Below are 7017 nucleotides of genomic sequence, written 5' to 3' on the forward strand. Positions count from 1 at the left end.
TTCTTTGCGCGAAGAAGTAGCTTTGTCTGGCTGCGCGTCTGGCTGCGCGTCTGGCTATGTGTAGATACGCTATGTCTCTCTTCATGTATTTATGTTATGTCATGCCGTGTTTCATCCATGACACTTATGTAACACTTATGTGTCAAGACTGTTTTCCAGCAAAAGATGGAACTGTTCATTACGTGCAGCGTATGCGAAGGTCACCGTGCTGGGATCTTTGGTCCGTGCTAGACGCGTGACGTGAGCAGGCATCGGCAGCTGCGACTGCGATAGTGGATCTGCGTTCATGTGACGCGAGTGCATAGCAGCTGAGTGCGACAATAAAAGGGCGTTATTTTATCACCTGGGAACACGGTGTCTGGACTTCTTCCTCGGACAGCGCTCTGCGCGCGTTTGGCTACGCCCTCCGGCTTAGCACGACAGTCACGAGGCCATGTCAGGCGTCATGTGGGCGTCTTTTGCCTCAGGTATCTCAGCAGATACTCGCATTCTGCTGAAATAAAATTCTTAGTCTTCTTCATCGTCTTGGTATCCGGTCAAGTTCGTATAACTTTTGGAAAAAATCCAATTCTTGTTCCAATTAACGCACTACCCTAAGATTCGGTTCAGGTTTTCCCAAACATTTCAACGCCATGATCACCGATGACAACTCTATAAAGAACGAAGCCATCCGCATTTGACACCCTATTCTACCGGTAACGTCACTCACATACACAAGAACAAAACTGGTCCTAACACGAAGCCCTCGGGAACAACGGAGACAACTTGCACCCTTTTGGTGCTGAACGCCACTTGCAACCACAAACTGCGGCCGTCAACATAGGTAATCCGTTTCCCATGACATCTCTTGAGGGTTAATGCTGTAAAAAGCCACTTTTTTATTTATTAAACGATGCGTCACGGTCTGAAAGTCCTCTTTGAGATCCGCAAACGCACTGTCTACGTTCAGACGCCTGTCCCAATGCCACCGTCAGGCCGTGGCAAATTCAGTCCACTGCGTAGGTCACCCTCTGCGGCACCGAACTTGAGAGATGAATGTGGATTTGGATACTGCGGACTTTGCTTCTCCCCACTTGGTGCGACCTTACAAAAACTATTGCCACTAGCTGCAGACCAGAAAAAAGAAACTTCCAAAACATGCTGCAGTCTACGTTCAATAGGCATATCCAACCGTTTTCAACTGGTATGGAGCTGTGCTTTTGTGGGTTCAGTATGGTGCGACCAGCACTGAATGTAGGAGGTAGCAAGCCCACGTCATAAGCACAATCGAAAATTTCAACAATGCATGTGCTAGGCAAGGCAAGAAACGTCATATAAAACTCACTACTAAGGCAATCAAGGTCAGGATGTTTCTGGCCCTACAGAGCAGAAACCAACAATTTGGCCTTCAGTGAAATAAGAGGACCTTGAATAACTGTACGCTGCTGATCTTGAAGTCGTGGAAACACTCCTTTTAAGAAACTTAAATTTGACCCACTAACCTGATTACCACTACCCTCTGAGACCCGATTATAATAGGAAAAAATCACCAAGATGCCTGTCGTGCAGGTATAGCTTCGGTATCAAATTTATAAAAGTGCATTGGAAAGCGCGACCTGCCTTTTATCATTAAACTTGCGGTGAGATGGTTGGTCATTAACGACCTTCCGTGTTTACGAACTAGGCATGCCAACCTGATATTTTTTTCTGCGCTGAAGTGCTGTATCTGCGTATTGACATTGTTGTCACTAATAATGATTTAGGTGTAATTCTTCTCAGCTCATGTAGCTCACTTAGGCTTATTTCCTAATTCAGGAAGGTAAAGACACTTCAGGGATGAGATGCGCGATGATGATTCAGTACCCACATTTTTAACTTCCTGCTAACGAGGTCTTAAGCACTCGCGCTGTTGCGGTTCATATCAGCAAGCCGGTTTCCCAGTGAAGCCTCATCAACAACGACAAAAATGTATGAGATAGCCCTGCGCAAAATATAATCTACGCGTCCCATAAAACAGCGTTTAGAGATTTCTTCACTGCACCCACGAAGCAACAACTGTGGCTGTTGAGTGGCTCTGAATCTCACGTCTCAAAAGGAGTGTAGTCCAATGCATCAAATTCCTGAGGGCTTTGCGCATCAGCAGGAAAGTTTGGAAATTCGATTAGTTTTTCCCGTCATGACAGCGGGAATTATCACTAAACGCTCTCCAAGCGGGGAGAAGTCCAGAAGCCGTACGCACGTATGATTTAGTTAGAACAAACGATGGACGCTTGATTTCAGAAAAAAATCCGTCGGCGAAAAAAAATCGAGATTAACTTGAATTCAAGGCGAAACTTTGCGCCAGAAAATCTACGTTACTGCAAGGGCAAAGAAATTAAGCCGAGGCCTAAAATAGGAATGCATGCGTCTATCTAATAACGTCAGTGTAGCAAAATCAGCACGTCACAAAGATCTCCGCTAAGCGTCTACGAGTGCCACTTTGACGAGATTGAAGCCCTTGTCGTGCGTGGGGCCCCGTGCTTTCTTATTCAGAGCTTCTGTTTACGGGGCCCTTCTCTCCCGCTCTTCCCCGCGTTCTCCTTGGCGCTCTTCTTCTTGGCTGCGCTCCTGTCCTGCCGCGACGCAGTGTCGGCGTCCGCCTTGTGCCCCTCGCTTCCCGGCCTGGCCTCGGCGGGGCCGGCGGTTTGCTTGCGGATAATGCACGGCGTTCTCTTTGGAGGCGCCGCTTCGTTCGTCAGCTGGTGCCTTTGAGCGATCACTTCCGCCCCCGATGCTCACCGCGGCGGTAACCAAGGGCGTCGACGCCTGCATCGTCTCGCTCTTCAAGGATGAGGCGCGGCTGTAATAGTCCGATGCCGCAGAAGCAGTCGAGGCCCTCACGGCGCGTTCCGCGGCCGCTTTGTCGTACACGTCCTGGACTATGGCCACCATGCACTGCACGAAGATCAGCTTGGAAGAGGCAGCGTCAGCCGGTGTAAAATGATATGGTATTCTGGCTTAACGGTTGTGAAGCCGCACATGGGCGCCGTAGGAAAACGGTACCTATTGATCCAAACGCAAAGAGGTATTAACCACGCGCTCACTTCGCTAGCACACGGGACCTTTTTGCGTTTCGCCTTTATCACTGTGTGGCCCCCACAACCTAGATTTAAACCAAGTACTCAGGGCGCAACAACCGAGCGTCATAGCACCTTAACCACTGCAGCAGGTGTCTATATACAGCCTTTGTCTAAAGCAAACAGTCCAAAGTGTTTTCTTTAAAGCAGTGCTGTGGGGCTCTTGTAGCATCCTTACAAGTAGCAAGATATTTACTCGCGGCGTCAGTTCCTACCACCTTCAACAGATTTTTTAATGCTAGCTATGCTTACGAACCCACATTCTAAGGCCAAGAATAAAGCCAATTGCGCTAATACTTTCGACAAACGATATAGATGTGCACCGCGCCTAATTCCGTTCAGGGCTGCACCAATTAACGACGGCAGCAGCTTTAGAAAAACAATGAAGGTAGGGAAAGTGGTATCAAAGCATGCCTAAAGCGAAAACTCTAGCGCTCAACGCCATACAAGAGATTTGTTGAGTACCGCTTGCACAGAAATGAAGCGCAAGCAGGGCCCTTCGCAGCTCTAGCCAAGATTTGAATAGCCGAACGCTGTTTAAGTTAAGCCAACCAGTCTACTGTGAGATCGGCGCTACTGGTGCACCACAACTCAATGCGAATTGGTGACTGATGAAGGAGAAACCTTCAGCGCAGTTTACATCCCTTATTCCCCCTTAAGTAAATAGTGGTAACTGGAGAGAATTCTTGGAACTGCCACTTCTAGAACCGCACGTTTTTTCCCGACATAATTGGGATTTTATCATTGTTTTCATCCCTAAGCTAAGGTATCATCTACGGCTGTTGTGGAAAATGAAAAAAAAATTCAGAAAAATTTGACGACATGATTCATGATGAAAACGCTGCACACGCAACAAAGTACAAAAGAAATAAACTGCAGGCAAATTCTAACTGCCATATTAAACACGGTGCGGGTGAAAAAGGAAATAAACGGAGAGAAAGCGGCGGGGACAAAACGATATAAAAAACTAGGGATACTGTGCGTTCATCAGATACAAGTGACGTGAAAGAGGTGGAAATAAAAAAAATCATAGCAGTATAACCCTAGGACGGCGTAAACATAGAAAACTAGGCGAAGCACACACGAGAAAGCAGGACCCACAAGCGGTAAATCGCAAGTGAGGGTTTAATAGAGACCACCGCTGGAAACTGGGCACGTCACGACCACGTGGAGGCAGGTAAAACGCGTGCAAAGAAAAAGCATCCTTGAGTAGAAAAAAAATTCGGCGGGGGCCCTTAAGACTGCTTACGTTTCAAAATGCGAAATCATTAAAATACTGAGTCATGCTAAGTGTCACAATGACTATGAGTCATAACGATGAGTATGAGGCATGACTATGAGGCGTCACCATGCATTATGCTTCTAAAGTTCTAAAGAAACTCTGTACCTCTACTTTACCTTACTTGCAAAGTACATTTCAGAATGATTATTAGACGTGACTATGACTACGAAGCAGGACAAGGCATATTGCTTCTACAACTCTATACACCGTACATTGTGCCACTTCCAGAGTGCTGAGTAATGCTGCTGAGTCATGCGTCATTACTATGACTGCGCTACCTGCAAGGTCTGAGTAATGCTACGTGGCAAAATGAACGCGCTGTGTCGTGCTCTGTTGCGGAATGATTATTAACCTCAATGAATAACTGACTGCGTCATGACTACACATGCATTGTACAAACCCTATGGATACACCTTAAATTACGCTACTTCTAAAGCGCTGACGTAAGACACTCTGATGGGCTAATTGGTTCATGATCTATTTTGAAAGGCTGTGCGCTAAACAGACGTTCGCAGGAAGAAAGTATATACGACAGAACCGAATCGCATAGCCTGAAGACATAGCAAAGAGCCCGTAGCAGACGATATGTGCGCAAGTACAACTTTTGACGTGCTGTTTAGTAAGCGAGCTTTTGCGAAAGGCTGCGCGCTAAGTAGACGTTCAGAGGAAAAAGTAGGGACGACAAGACAGAAGCGCGTTTTTGTCCGCTCATCTCTACTTTTTTTTCCCTGCAAAAGTCTATATAGCGCCCATATAACGTCTATATAACGTCGCGCGAGCTTTGTAGAATTATACGATGTACAGCATTGGTCGGCTGAGGGGCTGAGGGGCGAGAGGGGGTGGGGCGGGGGGGGGGGGGGGGTGAGCTCTATCATGGAAATGGTAAAAAGAGCAAACCTTTTAGTGCGGCTACCTGCTAGCCGCGATTTCGGGCATACGAGCCGGATTGTGGGCAACCTGCCGTGTGTGTACACCTTCCAGCAAGCCATCTGGGTGAAGACCTTGAAGGTAAATATTTGCCTTCAGCAGGCGCATTTGTGGGACACGCTTTTGGTAGAAGGCTTTAAAGATCTTAAAGAGCTTCAAGGGGAAGGTCTTCACCGTAAATCCATTCGGGAAAAAGGTCTTCAAGGTAAACGGCTAAGGTTATTAACTTTTAGCACTTAAGGACCTTAATTGCGAACCGTAAGCAGTGATACTGCACGATGCTGAGCCGCCGTGCTAAACCGACTGCTAATTTCTTTCTTCGCCATCGAAAATTGAGTCCTATAATTAAAAGTCCACATATCTTTACAAGGCTGTTGAGCCACTCGGTCTTGTTCAAACCTTTCTCGCGGAAGCATACCGAAAAACATTCGTGAATTAATTCATGGAATCGCAAAGTGGCTCCTAAGCCTTCCTTGTTAATTTTTTGTAATCTGTGATGCGTAGAAATGGCCGAGGGAACTTAATAGCATTTCCACTCTGCAGCCAAGTGTCGTTACTTCTGAGTATCCTGGTTTCACAAATCGGATGTCTTAGGTAGATCTTTGATGTGCTTATTCTGTACGCTTAGGAACCATTTGTTACAAGTTACTCTGAGTAACAAAATTCCTTCTAGTGCGAGTGCAGTTGACATGGCTACTACAATCCCATTTCTGGATGATATTGCTTCTTTCAGACTTTACTTGCCCGTCAGCACTGGTCAAGGTTTATAGCTGCAGCGGCAGGCAAGTCATATAGTACAGCCTACATGATCCTTGAATAAATTATACGAGTTCTAGTCTGTTGTTCTTTCCCCTGTATACCTCTGCCATAGCGCATTCGCGTCAGAAAATGTCGGTATCGTTCAGCCGCAGGAGCAGTGCAGGCTGGAGGCTAAGCGGAGCCAAATGGGTTACTAACTGCGAAGAACTTCCGCCAGGCCTCGACGGCAGCTGGCGTCATGTGCCGTTCATCTCTGGCCTGCATCGTATCCACCACAACCTCGCCCATCACATCAAAGTGGAACTGCTTGACCCCCTTACGGCGCACGTGCTCGGTGGCGTTGCGCCGCACAAGTATCTCGAAGGTGCCCGGGTCGCGCAAGCTCTCCACCATGAAGGTGATGTGGTATCCGATGGCACACCCGTGCGCCCTGAACGTTGGGTCTTCCTTGAGCGTTCCGACGGGCATACCGCGAAAGGGGTTGAACAGTTGATTGTACTCGGGGTGCCGGATGAACAAGGAGACGAAAAGGAGTACGCCGTAATCGGAGTTCTCTCTGGTGAATTTGCGCCACGTCTGCTGGACGAGCTGCACCTCGTTTTCCGTCAAGCCTGTGAGCTCGTCTGGCAACTCGCCAGTCTTGCGGTGAATGTTGCCCATTCCCTCGTCGAAGGCTTCACGTGGAAGAAATGTAGGCTCGCTGCGCCCGATGGCAAGGACTGTGTTGTCTGATAAGATGGACGTCGTTGAAATGGCGTATGGCGGCTTCGTCTTCTTCAAAACAATGCGCACTCCTTGCAGATCCATGCTGTTGTTCTGCGCCAGAAATATTGCGGATTTTTCGCCCTACCTAAAAAGCAGGTAGTCATAACACCAGATATTTTTCGGCGCGCGATCGTCCTTTCTTTTCTCTACAGGTGCGCGAAATTGCGACAACACTTCTGACAACAGGGC

The 7017-nt window shown here is 47.6% G+C and overlaps 1 pseudogene; it reads right to left on the reverse strand.

The window, feature by feature from the left end:
- Positions 1 to 2507: 2507 nt before the first annotated feature.
- On the reverse strand, positions 2508 to 6723 carry LOC149326588 (cytoglobin-1-like; annotated as a pseudogene).
- Positions 6724 to 7017: the final 294 nt, after the last annotated feature.

This window comes from Amblyomma mixtum, chromosome 10 (genome assembly GCF_055824585.1).
Source record: "Amblyomma mixtum isolate Tamu chromosome 10, ASM5582458v1, whole genome shotgun sequence".
In the NCBI taxonomy this organism is placed as follows: domain Eukaryota; kingdom Metazoa; phylum Arthropoda; class Arachnida; order Ixodida; family Ixodidae; genus Amblyomma; species Amblyomma mixtum.